We start from the raw sequence: 22,598 nt of genomic DNA on the forward strand, positions 1-22,598 counted from the left end.
AAGAATGGGAGAAACTCCCCAAATACAGTTGTACCGTGCTTGTAGTGTCATACCCAAGAAGACTCTAGGCTGTAATCAGACACACTCCATGGAAATGTAGGCTCCCTCTTCCCCTTCCTCTCCCTCTGCTTCCTCCTCTTCCTCCTCCTTTTTCCTCTCCTCTTCCTCTCTCCCACCACTCTCCTCTCGCTTCACTCCTCGCTCGACATCTCTATCCCTCTAATCATTTCCTCTTCCTTCCTCCCTGCCTTCTGCTGCTGCTGAGCCCTGGCTCTCCATATCACTTCCTTCTGCTTTCACTGACCCAGAGGAACAGAGTAACAGAGGGAGAGGAGCAATGAATAGGAGACAATTGTGGTCAGGAACATAATCTCTGTCTCTCCCTCTCACACTGTCTAGCTCTTCCTTCCTCTCTTTATTTTTCTCAACCGTACACATACTCTCTTCCTAATAAGGGGTTTCCATAATACATTGTGTGATAGTTACACGCCTCCCATTCCACACACACACACACACACACACACACACACACACACACACACACACACAGCACACACACACACACACACACACACACACACACACACACACACACACACACACACACACACACACACACACACTCTCTCCTCCAATCAACTCTTGCCTGACTGACAGACTAACTGCAGAGCTTGCCAATGTTAGCTGATTACTTACGAAGCTGGGACAGTTTCCAGATGAATTGTATTGGTAGAAACAGGACAAAACAAGCAACTTGTAAGCTGACAATGGAAAGAAATACCCAATACATCATATGAGCTCCGCTCCGCGGGCATCTGCTACACTAACACGACAGCTAAGCTGTCAAATAATAGGAAAACGAGGCAATGTTTAGCATGACAAACCATAAGCTAAGCCCAACAGATAAACACATTAATCTAGCCTTCATTTCGGTGGCTAGTTAGCTGGTTGTCTGTTCTGCTAGCTAGGGAAAGTGACAGCTGAGGTTGACGCTTTGTGAGCGCAGCCCACATTTACCGCTACTCACAACTTTTCTTGCCTGACAGACTAGCTAGCTAAGAGCAAGCAGCTTGGGCCGTTTCTATAGATATTACATTGGTAGAAACAAGACATAACAACAAACTAGTTAGGTGACTATATACAGCTAAACACTGCAACTATTTCCTTGAGACAGAGGTCAATCATTTGAGCTCCACCGTTGGTGTGCTCACCTGTACCATGACTGGACTTGCTATTCCCCAAGTTTCATAGCATCAAACGTCGACAACACCAAACATAAATTTGTATATATTATGTATGTGGACAGCCCTTCAAATGACTGGATTTGGCTATTTCAGCTACAACTGTTGCTGACAGGTATATAAAATCAAGCACACAGCCATGCAATCTCCATAGACAAGCATTGGCAGTAGAATGGCCTTACTGAAGAGCTCTGTGACTTTCAACGTGGCACCGTCATAGGATGCCAACTTTGGAACAAGTCAATTTGTCAAATTTCTGCCCTGCTAGAACTGCCTCGGTCAACTGTAAGTGTTGTTTTTGTGAAGTAGAAACGTCTAGGAGCAACAACGGCTCAGCCGCGAAGTGGTAGGCCACACAAGCTCACAGTACGAGACCGCCGAGTGCTGAGGCGCGTAGCGCGTATGAATCGTCTGTCCTCAGTTGCAACACTCACTACCAAGTTCCAAACTGCCTCTGAAAATCAACATCAGCACAAGAACTGAACGTCGGGAGCTTCATGAAATGGGTTTCCATGGCCGAGCAGCCTCACAGAAGCCTAAGATCACCACGCGCAATGCCAAGCGTCGGCTGGAGTGGTGTAAAGCTTGCCGCCATTGGACTCTGGAGCAGTGGAAACGCATTCTCTGGATTGATGAATCACGCTTCATCATCTGGCAGTTCGACGGACGATTCTGGGAACGCAACCTGCCCCAATGCATAGTGCCAACTAAAGTTTTGTGGAGGAGGAATAATGGCCTGAAGCTGTTTTTCATGGTTCGGGCTGGGCCCCTTAGTTCCAGTGAAGGGAAATCTTAACGCTACAGCATACAGTAACATTCTAGATGATTCTGTCATTCCAACTTTGTGGCAATAGTTTGGGGAAGGCCCTTTCCTATTTCAGCATGACAATACCTCCGTGCACAAAGCGAGGTCCATACAGAAATGGTTTGTTGAGATCGCTGTGGAAGAACTTGACTGGCCTGCATAGAGCCCTGAGCTCAACCCCATCGAATACCTTTGAGATGAATTGGAATGCCGACTGCGAGTCAGACCTAATCGCCCAACATCAGTGCCCGACCACACTAATGCTCTTGTGGCTGAATGGAAGCAAGTCCCTGCAGCAATGTTCCAACATCTAGTGGAAAGCCTTCCCAGAAGAGTGGAGGCTGTTATAGCAGCAAAGGGAAACCAACTCCATAATAATGCCCATGATTTTGGAATGAGATATTTGACAAGATATTTCACTCATTGCTTTTCAAAGTGCAAGGACTTGTCCAAATCCATATCACCAACCAACATAGATACAGCCTCTTTCACAGTGAAAATGTGTCCTTTTCGGTGCCGCCATTTTGAGTAATGAAGTAAAAAAAATATTTTAAAAAATGCTTTCAAAAGTCAAATGAAAGCATACCCTGTTTATGGTTGATGACAGCCATGCGAATATAACAACAGTTTGTTAGCAAGTTAATTTTGCGATATTCCCACAGATATTATTGTTAGAAAAATAAGGCCGTCCACGGCCGCCTAAGTAATTTAAAGAAAGGCTGTCGACCGCCGCTATGGGTTCTAAAGAGTTACCAGGAGAGCAACTGTTCCTAATTGTCTGTAGTAAATACCAGCGATGATGACTGAATACAGCATAAATAACTACCCTGCATTGCAATATGATTCATCAGTTGAATTCACAACCATTTTCATTTGGTGAAATGACGAATGCAGCAATGATTTGCATTTTGAGGGAGTAATTGACTCATGTTTATAATCTAAGGTTATATTATGGCCATGTCAAATGACATCACAAAGCTGAGAGAGTCTCCCCGTGTGCATGTGCGCGTGCGACCTGCAGTGGTAGCAGTAAGAGCAGAACAGTCATTCACACAATTGTCAAGCTTTGTTCCTTCAGTTGAATGCATGAAAGGGAATCTGAATAATCTCTTCTTCCACTTGTCAGGGCACAGCTGTACTACCAGCTACACAATGTCACAGATGCGTCTCAAATGGCACCCCTATTCCCTATACAGTGCATTACTTTTGACGGCCTGTAGGGTAGTGCACTAGGGAATAGGGTGCCATTTGGGACACAGTCGGTTTGATTGGTTCTCAGTTATAACCTTCATAATTCATCTATTTGATTAAATCCACGACATTAAGAAATGCTTTTTCGCTCATGTTCTTTCAAAGCATCAAACATAGCATCTCAAAGGAGAACTTTTGAGTGGCAGCGGCTTGCGGCCCAAGATGACATGGCTGATTTTAGGCTGCGCCTCTCTCCTTTCTGTTCCATTGATCTGTGTGGGAGTTGGGAGTGCTCTGTCAGGACTCTGTAGGAGTGTTGACGGCTGCCTCGGACTCTGCAGTAGTGAAGTAGAGGTGAATGGGATCACATAGCAGCTCCAGTCCCCTATCCCCAGCTGCACACACACACACACACACACACACACACACACACACACACACACACACACACACACACACACACACACACACACACACACACACACACACACACACACACACACACACCAGCAATGTCCCCTTCCCAATTTGACTCTCTAGAGGTCACTAGCTATTTCACTGTGATTGACTGTGTCCCCAACAGCTCTGCAATGTCACCGAATAGCCCTGTCGTCCCAAGGGGGGGTGTTTAATTTCAGCTGCTGCTCACATTTACGTAATCATTGCTTACCCTACACACACACACACACACACACACACACACACACACACACACACACACACACACACACGTACACACACACACGTACACACACACACACACGTACACACACACACGTACACATACAGTACCAGTCAAAAGTTTAGACACACCTACTCATTCCAGGGTTTCTCTTTATTTTTACTATGTAGAATAATAGTGACGACATCTAAACTATGAAATAACAAATAATATGTGTTATTTCATAGTTTTGATGTCTTCACTATTATTCTACGATGTAGAAAATAGTAAAAATAAAGAAAAAGCCTTGAATGAGTAGGTGTGTCCCAACCTTTGACTGGTAGTGTACATACACACTTGGACTGGCCTGCCTCAGGTTTAGTGTGTGTGACTGTGTTAATATTTGGTCATTAATGGTAAACGCTGCTTTGCTTCCCCTTTTAACCTCATTAGATCTAACAGAGTAGAGGAGAGGGTGAGCGGGGGATGAGGAGAGGGGGATGAGGAGAGGGGGATGAGGAGAGGGGGATGAGGAGAGGGGGATGAGGAGAGGGGGACCAGACCGCACAGCTTTTAGTCAGCAGTCCTGTTACACAGAATCAATAATAGCAGCTGATCTCTGCAGTCTGCCTGGGCCACTCCAATCTGCAGCCCAAATGGCACCATGTTCCCTATATAGTGCACACATTGTGTCCAGAGACCGATGGAGCCTAGTCAAAAGTAGTGCACTATGTAGGGAATCGGGTGTAATTTGGAAAACGGACCAACAGTAGTTTTACGTATCGCTGAACCACAGTGGAGGAGAATCGCTGAGCTGTAATGTTTCAGCTGGAATAATTGATTCCGTTTTAGTTGATTCTATCACCGCTAGTTGATCAGTGCTGTGCCACATGGTTGGTGGCACAGGGTATTTTCTTCCTCCTTTTTATCCCACCGTGTTTTTCTACCCCAGACTTTTCTGAAAACAGAAATCTAATGGGCTCATTTCTTGAACACTGTGAGCGAACAAGTGTGTGTGTGGTCTGTTGCTTCCACGGTGTCCAGTGAGAGTGAGATACCGTCTCCATGCCAAGAAGTGTTAGCTCTGAGCTCAGAACCCATGACATCTCAGGGGACACCCACGCTGCCTGTTTCAGTCACACAGCCGCTGCCCCTCGCCTCCCATGTCAACAGGGACCAGTTCACTGTGTGTGTGTATTTCCACTGAAACCTGCTATAAATACCCCCCCCCATGTCAATTCCCTCCTTATTTATAGAATCCAATGTTGACCCTCTAAACTAACATGGCATGATACGTTCCAATGACATCAGCACATAAACTACTTTCCCTACTATCTCTTTGTATGCAGCTCAGCTCACAACATGGGACTGTGTGTGTCACAGGAGACCCACCGGCCGTGGGCTCTGTGTGTGGATTCCCAGGAGTTCCTCTATGAAAGGAATAATTGGCTTGTACTATAATTGACTTGAAAACATGTTGTGAGGGGAGTGAAATGAATGAGCTCACAGCCCCAGTCTTATAGCGAGGGAGGGAGTGGGTGGAAAGGGGGGGGGGCACTTCGATCTGAAGCCACACATTACATCACCCTACACTGACTGCTGCATGCATCCTTCACGTCCCAAATCACACCCTATTCCCTTTGTGGTACACTACTTTGACCTTGGCCCATAGGGTACAGTATGACATTTGGCATGCAGGAATTCACAGCGGGCTGCTGTGGTAAGTGACACTGCCACAGTACAGTAACAGTGATCCACACAGCCTCGGGTGTTAAAACCGGCTTCAACCCTCTCTTACCATTAGTACAAAATGGAGTCTTAATGGTGAGGGCCTTAGCCTAGCTGAGTGCTGGTGAACCAGGACTTTCATTTCCATCTCTTAGGATGCACAGTGAGCGGTGACTGGAAATAGAGGCTTTGTTTCACAGACTTTCTGGCCGTCTCTATAGCTCCATTTCCGCCAACCACACAACAGGGCGTCAATAGACGTTAGAGCCAGGGCCATCCGTACACATGAACCCTGGGACGTGAAAAGTGGACGTGAGACAAGAAGTGGAAGGGAAGCCCCAAATGTATTTTATAAATCCTTTTTTTATTTTACATCAGACGTTGTCACAAAGTGCTTACACAGATACCCAGCCCAAAACCCCAAACAGCAAGCAATGCAGAGGAAGGAGCACAGTGGCACGACTCTCTAGAAGGCAGAACTCTAGGAAGTAACCTAGGTAAATGGATGCCGCATCTGAAATAGAATTGAAGTACAATATTTAAGATCCGCATGAAGTATTGCTATCATTTTGTATGTATACATCTGCATACAGTATCTAAGACTGTATTGGGGTCTTCATAAACAACAAGCATCCCATGTACCATTGTAACGTAAACCCATTGTAACGTAAACCCATTGTAACGTAAACCATTGTAACGTAAACCCATTGTAACGTAAACCATTGTAACGTAAACCCATTGTAACGTAAACCATTGTAACGTAAACCCATTGTAACGTAAACCATTGTAACGTAAACCCATTGTAACGTAAACCCATTGTAACGTAAACCCATTGTACCGTAAACCATTGTAACGTAAACCCATTGTAACGTTGTCACGTCCTGACCAGCAGATGGAGCTGTTGTTGTAGTTTTGGGGTCAGGACGTGGGTCTTGTGTGTGTTGATTGTCGGTCTCCTGATCAGGAACAGCTGGGGATCGTTGTTCCTGATTGGGAGTATATATGTAGGAGTATGTTTGTCACTTGGTTTTGTGGGTAGTTGTTTTTGCACTGCGTGTTGTGTGCCTGCAAAACTGTTCCTGTCTTATATATTGTTTGAATTGTTCAGTGGATGCTCTACTCCTTTATTTTAATTAAAGATGAGTATTCACATACCTGCTGCGCCTTGGTCCATTTTTACAGAAGACAGCCGTTACAAACGTAAACCCATTGTAACGTAAACCATTGTAACGTAAACCCATTGTAACGTAAACCCATTGTAACGTAAACCCATTGTAACGTAAACCCAGAACACTGAGCATGTGACTGGGGTTAGCGGTGTCTGTGTGTTCAGAGAATGTCTTCGGCACTGCCCTGGCCACCGGCCACCCTCCCAGCAAACCTCTATTGATATCCAATCGGTCATTAATCCCTCCATGACTCAGCCTGAGAAATGTCCGTTAACCCTTACAAATCTTAGTCCCTTCCCTCCTGTCTTTTTGTGTGTGTGTTTCCTTTCAGCTAGCGAGGCTATCTGATGGCATAGCCCCCCCACTGTAAGACAGAGTATGAAAGGGGACCCCCAGATATCCCAGAATGCAGTCAATGCCCCTCGGTCATGTTTCAGTGGGCAGGTATGCCAGACATCCAGGCATGTGGAGGGCTGTCCTCTCCTCTCCACCAACATGTCTGAGGGCCTCGTCTCGTCAATCTCCAGTACTACTTCACAATGTGCCCTGCCTGAGGCCACACACACAGACAGAAACCGCTCTGTCTCAGTGTCCGTTACAGTACAGTGGCTAACTAGGACACACTGTCCACTGGATGGGACCAAGACTGCATACAACACACACACACTACACAGGCTGCTTACACTTTAATCCGGTTGACTGAAAATTAGATTTTAACAAGAATTGCTTGTGCAAGTTAAATTGACCTCAGTCATGGATTTGCAGCATAATGCTACAAGTTGGACAGCATTGCATGGTGATCAGGGAGCCTTTGATTGACTCCGGTTTAAACTGGTTTGCTGGGTATAATCCCATATGCCGTATTAAAGGCTATTAGACCTTTCAAGGAGGTCACCATTGGATACATTCCACCCTGTGAATACGTGTATGTAAAATGTGTATTTTATCATCACTGGATGCTCAATGAAGATGTTCATGAGGGAAGATGTTGAGTCAAGGCCATACCTAGAGAACACATCTCCTCTCCAACGTGACTGTCCTGGTCACAAGGCCTCCCTGCTAACCGTCTGCTGTGTTCCCAATTGCACCCGTATTCCCTCTTGTTGTGCATTACTTTTGACCAGGGAACTTGAGGCTTTTGTCAAAAGGATTGCATTATGTAGGGAATAGGGTGCCATTTAGCAAGCATGCTGAGAAGGCAGCAATGGGCCCCGTCGCCCCAGAGAGAGGCACACACACACACACACACACACACAGTGTTACTGTTCATTCTCGGGCCAGGGCTGGTGGCTTACCATGGGACTGACACAATGGTCGTCGGGGGCCAGGCGTGATTTAGTCACCTCTGAAACTTTAACATGCTTAGGATAGGACCTCTCACCTTTCTAATAACGGTGAACCTGGGTAGCACTGTATTCACATTGGTTCTACATCTATTATAGGGGATTGTTATTGAGAAAAAAGGGATATCTCTTGCACTTGCTATCCGTATATTCTAGCCGTTGATGCAAGATGTGTGTGTGTGTGTGTGGTAGGTAAGGATGTGTTAGGATATGGAGGATGGTAAATCCCTACACTACTTTGTGTCTTAGTGTATATGGTGACTGTTGTTGCCTGGAGGGAGTGTGTCTGCTATGTACGCTTGGTGGAGGAAGAGTGAGGGAATGGAACTGTGACCTACATAGGAAGGGAACAGTATTTTATTGTGGCATGTGACTCCATCCTCATCTACTCCTGGCTTCATTCACAGGCTAGGTAAGACACACACACATACACTCAGGAGCGGCAAAACCACCTAGATATGTCATTGTGGCTAAAAGGAAACTATAACAGCTTCAGGAATTTGTTCAATTAGTCTATTCCATAATTCCATGATTCCATAACTCCATGGTTCCATAATTCCATGGTTCCATAACTCCATGGTTCCATAACTCCATGATTCCATGGTTCCATAACTCCATGATTCCATGGTTCCATAATTCCATGGTTCCATAACTCCATGGTTCCATAACTCCATGATTCCATAACTCCATGATTCCATGATTCCATGATTCCATAACTCCATGATTCCATAACTCCATGATTCCATAACTCCATGATTCCATGATTCCATAATTCCATGGTTCCATAACTCCATGATTCCATAACTCCATGGTTCCATAACTCCATGATTCCATAACTCCATGGTTCCATAACTCCATGATTCCATAACTCCATGATTCCATAACTCCATGGTTCCATAACTCCATGATTCCATAACTCCATGATTCCATAACTCCATGATTCCATAACTCCATGATTCCATAATTCCATGGTTCCATAACTCCATGATTCCATAACTCCATGATTCCATGATTCCATAATTCCATGGTTCCATAACTCCATGATTCCATAACTCCATGGTTCCATAACTCCATGATTCCATAACTCCATGGTTCCATAACTCCATGATTCCATAACTCCATGATTCCATAACTCCATGGTTCCATAACTCCATGATTCCATAACTCCATGATTCCATAACTCCATGATTCCATAACTCCATGATTCCATAATTCCATGGTTCCATAACTCCATGATTCCATAACTCCATGATTCCATAATTCCATGGTTCCATAACTCCATGATTGCATAACTCCATGATTCCATAACTCCATGATTCCATAATTCCAATTCCATATTAATTCCACCATTCCAGTATTAATCGCTATAGTATGAGTCACATTAGAACATAATTCCATTGTAGCCATATCTGTCATATATAGGCCAGCATATGGCTATATCCCAAATCCCTATTCCCTTTATACTGCACTTATTTTAACCAGAGCCCTATGGGCTGAAAAGTAGTGCACTATATAGGGAATAGGGTGTCATTTGAGATGCATCCTGAAAGTGTTTTAGACCTGGGGCTGATCTTCACTAGGGGAGCTTTTAGTTAGGTATTGAAGATTGAGCCCTCCCACAGGATGTAATGTAGTTCCTTCCATCATAATTAACTATGGGACTCCGTCCCCCCCCCCGTCGGCCTCTTTCTTTGCATTTGTTGTGCGATACTGTAATTTAGCTCTTTTTCTGTTTGTATACTCCCCTTATAGTTCGTAATAACAAGTCACTTCTCAGGTACTACACTTGTCACCCAAAAAACACACAATCATGTACAACATATCACCTCAGTCTCAAAGGTTTAACAGACAAAACAGTTCTCAGCCATGTAACACTGGAGCTGCATCTCTTTCCACTGACGGAGAACATTTCTGCTGAAGGCAGCACATCCCAGCCAATGTTTTCTGTGGAAACCAATGACATTCCACAGTAACCAAAACAGTCCTCTAGTGTAGAGCAGTAGACTGAATGACTGCTATGTCTGAAGCTCTGTCCCCAATGGCTCCCTATTCACTATGTAGTGCACTACTTTTGACCAGAGACCATAGTGCACTACTTTTGACCAGAGACCATAGTGCACTACTTTTGACCAGAGCTCCATGTTGGGAATAGAATGCCATTTGAAGCTACCTGAGTGAAGCATGCACCTTTAAAGATGGCAAGATGAAGTCAGATCAACTTGTAGATACATTCTTTATGTCTCTGTGTCCAGTATGAGGGAAGTTGGAGGTAGTTTTGCGAGCCAATGCTAAATAGCATTACCCATAGACTTCCAGTCATTGTGCTACCTGCTAGCATGCTAGTGCAGTGACTGGAAGTCTGAGTAACGCTACTTAGCAATTGTGCTAGCGCAGGGTTTTGGTTTTTGCCCTAGCGCTACACAGCTGACTCAAATAATCAACTAATCATCAAGCTTTGTGTTAGGGCAACAAACCAAAACGTGTACCTCTTGGGGTCCTGAGGACCGAGGTTGGGGTAACACTGCGCTAGCGCTAGTTAGCAACTTTTTTCAAACCTCATGCAGACATAACAATGGTATCCACCAGTTCATCTGATCCAGATTCAGCCTAGTCCTGCACTAAAGAGCACTTCCAAAGTGAGATTCTATTTTGAGGTTGCTTTTTAGTGCTTAACATGTATGAATGCTATTGCATTGACATTTGAGTCAAGTAGCAGACGTTCTTATCTAGAGCGACTTACAGTAGTGAGTGCAGACATTTGAATACTTTTGTTTTTGTACTACCACAGTGGCCAGAGGTAGATGGTAGTCAGCGGTGAAGTTTCCAATTGACATTTTCACATGCCATCCATTCACCTATTATGTATCACATGTGGAAAAGACAAACTGACCTGACATTTGACTACCAATGTAATCAATGACATTAACAATGTCCATTATCTCATTTCACACAATGCAACATTTTTCGTAATATGATTTCAGATGCTGTATTGTGTTAAACTCATATAATCTAATATCTGTTCTCTTTTCTCTCCTTCCCTTGGTGCCTTCTGATTCCTACTTGGGCCTGCCTTCTCCTTCACAGGTGAGTTTGCACATATAATTATCCTATCAGGCTTTGCTTCCACAGTCAATATTCATGTATAATAATGTCAAGGAAGCATGCTGTAAATGAAACAAATAGAAAGGAAGAGGGCAGGACCTGTGGCAGCAGTGTGACCTCTCCCCCTCCTGTGCTGTGTCTATATCCATCTAATAAGTGACTGTGTATGGGGTAAGTTCTATTCCTATCCCCCTCTGTTCTGCTGGCCATGAATACATGGGATTTCCTTCTCTGCTGATGACCACTGTAATGGAATAGCCAAGCAAGACACTAATCTGGACTACGATATACTGTGTGCTTTCAGCTTGTTAAGTGGCAACCAATAAATCTGCTAGCTAAAGGGTCAGTACCAGCTTAGTTAGTTAGGCTAGAAAAGGTCTGTACCAGCTTAGTTAGTTAGGCTAGAAAGGGTCTGTACCAGCTTAGTTAGTTAGGCTAGAAAAGGTCTGTACCAGCTTAGTTAGTTAGAAAAGGTCTGTACCAGCTTAGTTAGTTAGGCTAGAAAGGGTCAGTACCAGCTTAGTTAGGCTAGAAAGGGTCAGTACCAGCTTAGTTAGTTAGGCTAGAAAGGGTCAGTACCAGCTTAGTTAGTTAGGCTAGAAACGGTCTGTACCAGCTTAGTTAGTTAGGCTAGAAAAGGTCTGTACCAGCTTAGTTAGTTAGAAAAGGTCTGTACCAGCTTAGTTAGTTAGGCTAGAAAGGGTCTGTACCAGCTTAGTTAGTTAGGCTAGAAAAGGTCTGTACCAGCTTAGTTAGTTAGGCTAGAAAGGGTCTGTACCAGCTTAGTTAGTTAGGATAGAAAAGGTCTGTACCAGCTTAGTTAGTTAGGCTAGAAAGGGTCTGTACCAGCTTAGTTAGTTAAGCTAGAAAGGGTCTGTACCAGCTTAGTTAGTTAGGATAGAAAAGGTCTGTACCAGCTTAGTTAGTTAGAAAAGGTCTGTACCAGCTTAGTTAGTTAGAAAAGGTCTGTACCAGCTTAGTTAGTTAGGCTAGAAAGGGTCTGTACCAGCTTAGTTAGTTAGGCTAGAAAGGGTCTGTACCAGCTAAGTTAGTTAGGATAGAAAAGGTCTGTACCAGCTTAGTTAGTTAGAAAAGGTCTGTACCAGCTTAGTTAGTTAAGCTAGAAAGGGTCTGTACCAGCTAAGTTAGTTAGGATAGAAAAGGTCTGTACCAGCTTAGTTAGTTAGAAAAGGTCTGTACCAGCTTAGTTAGTTAGGCTAGAAAGGGTCTGTACCAGCTTAGTTAGTTAGGCTAGAAAAGGTCTGTACCAGCTTAGTTAGTTAGAAAAGGTCTGTACCAGCTTAGTTAGTTAGAAAAGGTCTGTACCAGCTTAGTTAGTTAGAAAAGGTCTGTACCAGCTTAGTTAGGCTAGAAAGGGTCTGTACCAGCTTAGTTAGTTAGGCTAGAAACGGTCTGTACCAGCTTAGTTAGTTAGGCTAGAAAAGGTCTGTACCAGCTTAGTTAGTTAGGCTAGAAAGGGTCTGTACCAGCTTAGTTAGTTAGGCTAGAAAGGGTCAGTACCAGCTTAGTTAGTTAGAAAAGGTCTGTACCAGCTTAGTTAGTTAGGCTAGATAGGGTCTGTACCAGCTTAGTTAGTTAGGCTAGAAAAGCTGTCACAAACTATTTGTTGTGATTTGTGAATACAATGGCTCACAGCCCAATCGAAACACTAGTTATTTTATCAGAGGTAAACAGGTGAAGGACAGCTAAGAGAATCGAGCAGTCAAACAACTGGAATATGTCTGGGTCACCATCAACGTAGTCAAGCCGTTAGCTGTACATAGAAACAATGGCAATGTTTCAACATTGCATTGTTATTGAGTGGCACCAAGGGCTACAAGTGCTGTTCCCTCCCTCTGATTATTAATGAGCTTGGCCCTTTGATATAGACTACTAGAGGATGTGTCAGTGTCAGAGAGGGGCTAGATGTCAGTGCTGTAGTCTGAAGACAGCGCTGCCTTCCCAACTGAAGATGCTGCCAAACCTTCACGCCTGCCTGTCTGGCTGATGAGGACACACCACTCTTCCCCTCCAGAGAGGGAGAATAGCCACAGCCTGTTGCCTAGGCAACTGTTGCACAGACAGGGTAGTGCTTGAAGAGAGTTACTGTACACTACCATGCCTCCCATATAAAGAGGAGTTCTAAGTTTCCAAGGTTCAGGTTGTCAACACTGCAGCAGCTCTACAGATCGCTGTCAGGGGCTGTATTCCAAATGGCACCTTATTCCCTATATATTGCACTACTGTAGACCAGAGTTCTGTGTTAATGTTTATTCAAAATGGAAAAAAAGGTCAAAAGTAGTGCACTACATGAGGAATAGGGTGCCATTTGGAACACAGCCAGGATCACCCATTCACAGTTATCCTAGCTCATCCAACATATTGACATGAGCTTTCTGGATGCCCTTGGCATGTAGGGTGAGAGGCTAATCCTAGCCCTATGGAGATGGAAGTAGAACCAACAACCCTTTGTGTTCAATATTGTCCCGGAGCCATTTTGAAGCAAGGCTTTGATTTCCTGATGACTCAAACTGAATTCTTCCGCTGCTCTGTCGTTCGCTACACACTTCAGTCTGAGACGGCCATCACTGAAGTCGTTTGTTGTATGAGGTGAGGTGTTGTACAAAACAAAGTCATCAGCGATTGGATCATCTCTAACCAATCAGAGGATGTTGTGTTGTGTTCTGACTCTGGCCCAACCAATTGTTTTTGGGATCAATCAGAACGTAGAATGTTTTTCCATTCTAGAAATCGCCGTGGAGGTACTCAGATCCAGACTCATTGCGTCGAAGAAACTAACGTCCATGGGCGTGGCGTAGCGTTTGGCCGGAGCAAGGAGTTTGGGTAGCCAGCCGTCCCTGCTCAAACACCTACATTGTCGGCTATCTTGAGGCTAAGTGTTCCAGTCATCTTTGCGTCTGACAATGACGAGTGAGTGGTATGTTGTCCCAGTCGGGTTTTGTGGGAAGAAACAACACTCCTGGGAAATGTCTCCCTATTCCCTACGTAGTGCACTACTTTTGACCAGGGTGGTGGTGACATGGCCTGCTGACTCTGTCTGCTCCCTCCACTGGGGAGCTCCTCTCGGTCTGGTCTGTTCTATTGTTAGGCAGGTCCTCTTCTCCAGTGTTTGACTAGTCCACAATGGAGAGCCAGGTGCAAAGGCCCACTGTTTGCCTTCTCCCCTTTGAAAAGGAATATATAGCTTGTTGACACGATGATGTCACACTTTACAGCTCTACGCTAGAAATGAAAGATAAGGAATTAACCCTTTGCTGACAATTCGACAGATGGGGAACTAGGGAAGACTAATCAAACCTGTATAGTTCAGGAAGTTCTCGGTTATAGAAATGCTAGATTTGTTTTATGAATCACTCTTGGCAATAGTCATTTACAATACAATCGTGAATTGTAGCAGAACAAGCCTTTCTCCTTGATGGCAGGCTGGTATTGTCTTTCAGCAGAAGCTGAGCAGTCATTCTCAGATTGATGGCTGTGTCAGACTGCAGAAGGAAGACGGGCTGAGAGGCTATTGATTTTGTTTTTCACTGAGGTCATAATGAAGTATTCTGTAGCCTGTGAGTGTCAGCGCTGTTTAGTTCTGCCTTTTAGGTGAGCAGATCCTCCCACTCCTGTCCAGTGGACTTAATTACAACCAACTAATGACTGTGTTCTGCTCTGCCGCGCCTACGGTCTTCCTGGTCTGATGTTGACACAGACTCAGGAGTTCAGTTGCGGGATTGATAGAGCAGTTTGAGGAAACTGTGTGCGTCTGTGTAGATCTGTGTAGAATGGTGGCCAAATCCATAAGTTCCTTTGACTACGGGAGCTATGGGCAACTCCAGTCCTCGGGGTCCTGATTGGTGTCACACTTTTCCCCATCCCCAGCTGACACACCTGACTCCAATGATCAACTAATCATGATCTTCAGTTAAAAATACAATGAGTTTAATCAGCTGTGTTTGCTAGGGATGGGGGAAAAGTGTGACACCAATCGGGCCCCAGAGGACTGGAATTGCCCAGCCCTGATGTACGATCTTCCTGTTCTGTTGTTGAGACGGAAGTTCAGCTGAAGGTTTGATAGTGCAGTTTTAATGGAAACTGCCTTTGTGTAGAGCCCCTGCATGGTCGCCAGCTCCACCAGATCCTCTGAGTGCCATAAAGATGGGTTCAGCATGGTGGACAAGTGTGAGGAACCACTTTATTGTGGAAGGAAGAGCAATTTAAACCTGGACCATGCCTTGCTCCGAGCCCTCAAGTAAGCCTCTTAGGGCCCGTTTTTTCTTAAATAATAATGTTCGGATTCTTCTCACAGGAAACCACACAATGTTAGCAGACTCATCCACACACACAAAAACACACACACAACAACACACAAAAAAAAAAAAAACACACACACACACACACACACACACACACACACACACACACACGAAACATATGTTGTGGGAAAATCATTGCATAATTTATTGCGTGCTGTTCGAAAGCACGTGCTCAATAACTGTGGAAATTCACAGGAAGCCATATGTTTAGTCTTCCCCCGAGTCACATAGCTTTTTGTTGGAGTGACACTCTGGCTTGGGATCAACCTTGTAGCATGTTGTGGTCTCAACCTCAGTTAGTCTAGAAGTCCGCCTGTACGTATGCAGTATGCACATGTCACTGATATACAGTGACAAGCAGGCGCAGGTCAGTCTAAATAAGGATTTAGGGTGCCATTTGGGACAAAACCTCTCTCATTCCAAAACATGTGAGTGTAAATGGCATGTAGATTATTATAGAGAATGTGTTCTAGACTCCTCTTAGTGGGTAACATCACATTGGTTGTCATTGTAGCATCCTCCCCTCTGTCTGTACTCTAATACCTTCCTAGTCCTAGGATTGGTCTGCGTACCAAATGGCACCCTATTCTCTATATAGTGCACTACTTTTGACCAGGGCCCTTATGGCCCCTTATGAAGGTGGTAGGGTGCCATTTGGGACATTGCCCCCTTGTCTTCCGCATTGTTTCACGGTGGCTAATGCTGTGGCTAATGTCTATACTGCCTGCTGCCAACTGCCTCTGAACTGGAATGGATGAGGACCTCTCTTCCTCTCCTCCTCCATCCCTCTCTTCTCATCCTCCTCCTCCTCTTTCTCCTCACCCGCCAGCTTCTGCATAGGCTTGCCATGGAGAACTTACCTTGTCACGCACACACAAACACACACGACACACACACACACACACACACACACACACACACACACACACACACACACACACACACACACACACACACACACACACACACACACACACATTTAGAGAGACATAGATTGTTAATCTTGTCCAGTTGGTGACCGGTGTCCAACGTTGTAAGGCCCGGACTGCTGAGCTACTCATGCCCTCGCATGCCAAGTGAGCTCTCACTTTCTCTTCCTCCCTGCCTCCCTTCCCCTCTTTCTTTTCTTCTTCTCTTTCCCTCTCTCTCTCTCCCTTTCTGTCTATTTCTCAAGTGATTCAACAGTCCTTGCTGTCCAAACGGTTTAACATTTTTGCTGAACCCATCAGGATAGTACAATCCTTGCTACTCATTCTGTTGCAGAATGCTGCTTTCCGTAGGTTCAGGTTCATTTGATATCTCAGTCGTGTTTGACTTCGTGGAGAGAGAGATTTAGCTGTGCTCTGCTCTGCACTCCTATTCAGGCTCCAAACTGGCGTACGTGGCTGTGGCTGCCTTCCCATACATGGCCAAAATGCATGCAGCGAGCAGATGTCCACAGAGCCAGAGCGAGAGCAGAGTTCTTACAGAGAGAGGGAGGGAGGGAGCAGAGTTCTTACACACAGGGAGCAGAGCTCTTACACACAGGGAGCAGAGCTCTTACATACAGAGGGAGCAGAGTTCTTAGAGAGAGAGCAGAGTTCTTAGAGAGAGGGAGCAGAGTTCTTACACAGAGAGAGAGAGAGGGGAGAGCAGAGTTCTTACACACAGAGAGAGAGAGGGGGGGAGCAGAGTTCTTACACACACAGAGAGAGAGAGGGGGGATCAGAGTTCTTACACACAGATAGAGAGAGAGAGGGGGGGAGCAGAGTTCTTAGAGCGAGAGAGGGAGCAGAGTTCTTACACACACAGAGAGAGCAGAGTTCTTACACACAGAGAGAGAGCAGAGTTCTTACAGGGAGAGGGAGCAGAGTTCTTACAGGGAGAGGGAGCAGAGTTCTTACAGGGAGAGAGAGCAGAGTTCTTACAGGGAGAGGGAGCAGAGTTCTTACAGGGAGAGGGAGCAGAGTTCTTACAGGGAGAGGGAGCAGAGTTCTTACAGGGAGAGGGAGCAGAGTTCTTACAGGGAGAGGGAGCAGAGTTCTTACAGGGAGCAGGAGCAGAGTTCTTACAGGGAGAGGGAGCAGAGTTTTTACAGGGAGTGGGAGCAGAGTTTTTACAGGGAGAGGGAGCAGAGTTTTTACAGGGAGAGGGAGCAGAGTTTTTACAGGGAGAGGGAGCAGAGTTTTTACAGGGAGAGGGAGCAGAGTTTTTCCAGGGAGAGGGAGCAGAGTTTTCCAGGGAGAGGGAGCAGAGTTTTTCCAGGGAGAGGGAGCAGAGTCTTTACAGGGAGAGGGAGCAGAGTCTTTACAGGGAGAGGGAGCAGAGTCTTTACAGGGAGAGGGAGCAGAGTTTTTACAGGGAGAGGGAGCAGAGTTTTTACAGGGAGAGGGAGCAGAGTTTTTACAGGGAGAGGGAGCAGAGTTTTTCCAGGGAGAGGGAGCAGAGTTTTTCCAGGGAGAGGGAGCAGAGTTTTTCCAGGGAGAGGGAGCAGAGTCTTTACAGGGAGAGGGAGCAGAGTCTTTACAGGGAGAGGGAGCAGAGTCTTTACAGGGAGAGGGAGCAGAGTTTTTACAGGGAGAGGGAGCAGAGTTTTTACAGGGAGAGGGAGCAGAGTTTTTACAGGGAGAGGGAGAAGAGTTTTTACAGGGAGAGGGAGCAGAGTTTTTACAGGGAGAGGGAGCAGAGTTTTTACAGGGAGAGGGAGAAGAGTCTTTACAGGGAGAGGGAGCAGAGTCTTTACAGGGAGAGGGAGCAGAGTCTTTACAGGGAGAGGGAGCAGAGTTTTTACAGGGAGAGGGAGCAGAGTTTTTACAGGGAGAGGGAGCAGAGTTTTTACAGGGAGAGGGAGCAGAATTTTTACAGGGAGAGGGAGCAGAGTTTTTACAGGGAGAGGGAGCAGAGTTTTTACAGGGAGAGGGAGCAGAGTTTTTACAGGGAGAGGGAGCAGAGTTTTTACAGGGAGAGGGAGCAGAGTTTTTACAGGGAGAGGGAGCAGAGTTTTTACAGGGAGAGGGAGCAGAGTTTTTACAGGGAGAGGGAGCAGAGTTTTTACAGGGAGAGGGAGCAGAGTTTTTACAGGGAGAGGGAGCAGAGTTCTTACAGGGAGAGGGAGCAGAGTTCCCTCTCCCTGCGGGAGCTTACAGACAGACAGAGCAAGAGAGAGAATTGTTCTGACAGACAGAGAGAGAGAGCAGAGTTCTTACACACAGAGAGAGAGAGAGAGAGAAGGAGCAGAGTTCTTACACAGAGAGAGAGAGAGAGCGAGAGGGAGCAGAGTTCTTACACAGACACAGAGAGAGAGAGAGAGAGGGAGTAGAGTTCTTACACAGAGAGAGAGAGAGAGAGGGAGCAGAGTTCTTACACAGAGAGAGAGAGAGAGAGAGGGAGCAGAGTTCTTACACAGACAGAGAGAGAGAGAGGGAGAGAGGGAGCAGAGTTCTTACACACAGAGAGAGAGAGAGGGAGCAGAGTTCTTACACAGACAGAGAGAGAGAGAGAGAGAGAGGGAGCAGAGTTCTTACACAGAGAGAGAGAGAGAGAGGGAGCAGAGTTCTTACACAGAGAGAGAGAGAGAGAGAGGGAGCAGAGTTCTTACACAGAGAGAGAGAGAGAGAGAGAGAGAGAGAGAGAGAGAGAGAGAGAGAGAGCGAGAGAGAGGGAGCAGAGTTCTTACACAGAGAGTGCCTAGCAGCACAAACACAGGATACATTAACCTGGAAAAAGAAGTATAAAGGAAACCGCTCATCTGAAAATCTAAGGCAGAAACTGTCTAGCTGCTGTATCCTTGATTGAACTCTGAATAGTGGAGCCTATTCCGGCCCTTCAATAATCATTGAATAATGGTGTTTAATGAATCGGTTTCTGCAGATAGTCCAGCGTTTATTTGCCAGGATCGCAACAGGACGTCAGGAGAGTGAGCTCAGACCAGACGAATCAAACAAGCCAGGGCCTTGTGCTTCACTCAGACCAGACTAGTCCTCACACTGACTGGGATTTATCATAGAATATTCAACCCAGACAGAGTTCAATCACATACATTAATACAACTCATTAAATGGACAAAGTGAACCAGTGTGTCTTGGAAAGATTGTTTCATTCTATACTGAACAAAAATATAAATGCAACATGCAACAATTTCAACAAGTTACAGTTCATATAAAGGAAATCAGTTAATTTAAATAAATTAATTAGGCCCTAATCTATGGATTCCACATGACTGGGCAGGGCTGCAGCCATGAGTTTGGCCAGGGAGGGCATAGGCCTACTCACTAGGGAGCCAGGACCAGACAATCAGAATTCATTTTTCCACACTAAAGGGCTTTATTACAGACAGAAATACTCCTCAGCACCCTGCCCCACCCTTCTCAGATGCTCCTGCAGGTGAAGAAGCTGGATGTGGAGGTCCTGGGCTGGCGTGGTTACACGTGGTCTGCGGTTGTGAGGGCGGTTGGACGAACTGCCAAATTCTCTGAAATGTTGGAGGCAGCTTATGGTTGAGAAATTAAGATTCAATTCTCTGGCAACAGCTCTGGTGGACATTCCTGCAGTCCGCATGCCAGTTGCACGCTCCCTCAAAACTTGAGACATCTGTGGCATTGTTGTGCGACACAACTACACATTTTAAAGTGGCCTTTTATTGTCCCCAGCATAAGGTTCACCTGTGTAATGATCACGCTGTTTAATCAGCTTCTTGATATGCCACACCTGTCAGGTGGATGGATTATATTGGCAAAGGAGAAAGGCTCACATATAGGGATGTAAACAAATTTGTGCACAACATTTTTGTGTGTAAATATGGGACAAACACTTTACATGTTGCGTTTATATTTTTGTTCAGTGTACATACATTACGTTTCCCTTTTATAGGAAACTGGGCTAAGTTGGATTGTTTTCCTGTGAGACCCGGCCCCTAAAAGCAGCGTCTGGCTGGCCGGCCGGCCCTCTTTGTCACTTGGAGCATACAGGAGGTGAAGTGACAGATTTGGATCACGGGGAACAGGGCCCAGAAATGTGTCACGTTTAAATAACCCAACCGGTCTAATTCAGACCTGAATTATGAATGCACCAGAATGAGAAGAGGTAGCCTATGGGGAGTCAGGAGAACACTGCCAAGAGACACAATCTGAGGGCCTCACTCTATGAACTTTGGACCTTGACTGATCATTGGTTATAATCAGCATCATCACATCAGCGAACAATGTACAGTTTGATTACATTTGGCCTATACTTTAATACGGTGTTTCTTAATCCTGGTCCTGGGGACCCAAGCACTAACTGACTTGATTTATCTATTCAACACATCATTATTAAATCAGGTGTGTTAGCGCTAGGGCAAACACAGAAATGTGCTTCCCTTTGGGTTCCCAGGACCAAAAATAAGAATCACTACATAAAGCAGCCATCGCAGCTCTATAGATGTACTTTATAATAAAATAATTGGAGAAGATCCCATGAAGACAGCAGGCCGTCTGCACATTGTTCTGCCAGACAGACGGTGCTGGCCCAGATCTCCGATGTGTTCCTCCATTAGATTAGAGTCCTCTGCTCTGAGGCTCAGACATGATGATGAGAACAGGACTGTTGTCTCTACACACCTCGGCAATCTCCTCTTGAAACAGAGTGGTTTTTTTCTCCCTTTGCTAATCACATGGGTTGCGTCTCAAATGGCACCAAATTCCTTATATAGTACATAACCTTTGACCAGCGCTGCCGGGAATCAAGTAGTCTGTGTCCGAAATCCCACCCCTTTCCCTACATTTTGCGGCAATAAGTAGTGCACTATATAGGGAATAGGGTGGCATTTTGGACATGCATCTCTCTGCTCCTTATCAGCTGTCGGCGGCAGATAAACAGTGAGAAGGCTTAGGGAGTGTCCTAATCAGACCATAATGGCTGCCAAGGTTACCCCAATCCTGTCAGTGGCAAAATGCCTGCTACCGAACCTATCAATCGCAGTGTCTGTAGCACAGTTGTGTGTGTGTGTCTCGGTGTGTGTATCGGTGTGAGTATTTACCCAGCAGAATCCAAGATAAGAGTGCTGCTGCATCAGTGTTCCATTTTCCCCATCACCAATATGTAATTAAAGATAGGAGGCATCATCACCATAGCAGGCTGTTATTTGAATAAAGCTGGAGTCCTACAGGGACCTGATGCCTGAATATCAGCAGCTCAGATAACACAGAGGCCTCTTAGGACGCTGATCTGGGAGTGTCAGTGTTGAAACGTGTTAGGGGAGGGGTGGATATAGGTGAACGGTCTGCATCGTTTCAGCGAACACCTGATCTGAGGTCTGTAAACAATGGAATGTGTAATGATATGCCTCCTGCTGATGGTCCCGTGTGCCTCAGTAGGGTTTTGATTGTTCTGTGTAAAAGGAGTGCACTCACCACTACAAGTTGCTTTGAATAAAAAGCCTTTGTTAAAATGGCATGTATATTATGATGAGACTGATAACCAACGTTCCTCAGATCTGTACAACTGATTTCTGAACAGCTGGGAATAGTCTATGGCACCCCAGAGTTGTGAGAGTTTCATTGTTGTTTTCCTGCCATTTCAGTTGAGACGCTGAAAAACCTCTTCAGTCATGTTCCATAAAGACAATAATGTAACTGAAGCGACGAATGTTTGTCTTTCGGGTGTCAGTTTGGAGTGTAGACTTAACGGAATGGAGATAAATAGCACACCCATCAAGGGCTGGGCGATATGGCCTAAAAATCATATCTCCGTTTTTTTCCCCAAACTTATGGGCAATTCGCAATATACTGTATCTAATTTAAATAAGCTTTGTTGCTCAATTAAAGGTCAATACACTGCATTTCAAACTGCCAGGAATAATGTAATGAATCCAGGGTATGTAAAATTAGACCTAGGCTAAAAGACCCACTAATTATTTTATCAAAATAGTTTAACCTGCTTTTTTTCACTGATCTGGCTTTCATGTCTGTCAAACAAATTTAACCAAAACGATGCAGTAATCAGTAATAATGACCAACAGCTTGTAGCAGGCCTTCTAGAAAATAAACACGGGTCTCATGCACAATCTCTCAAGCACAAG

General features: G+C 45.3%; 1 protein-coding gene across 16 annotated transcripts in view; it reads left to right on the plus strand.

Annotated features, from left to right (window-relative positions):
- LOC106568825 (disco-interacting protein 2 homolog C) overlaps window positions 1-22,598 on the plus strand; it is a 254,879-nt gene that overhangs the window by 81,878 nt on the left and 150,403 nt on the right. Inside the window, exon 2 of one of the 16 annotated variants that reach the window (XM_045694052.1) lies at window positions 11,223-11,411. The exons of the other annotated variants lie outside the window; for them this stretch is intronic. The gene's annotated coding sequence lies outside the window, so the exon portion shown is untranslated. The remainder of the gene's footprint in view (window positions 1-11,222; window positions 11,412-22,598) is intronic. 16 annotated transcript variants of the gene reach the window in all.

This window comes from Salmo salar, chromosome ssa14, assembly GCF_905237065.1.
Source record: "Salmo salar chromosome ssa14, Ssal_v3.1, whole genome shotgun sequence".
Taxonomy (NCBI): Eukaryota; Metazoa; Chordata; class Actinopteri; order Salmoniformes; family Salmonidae; genus Salmo; species Salmo salar.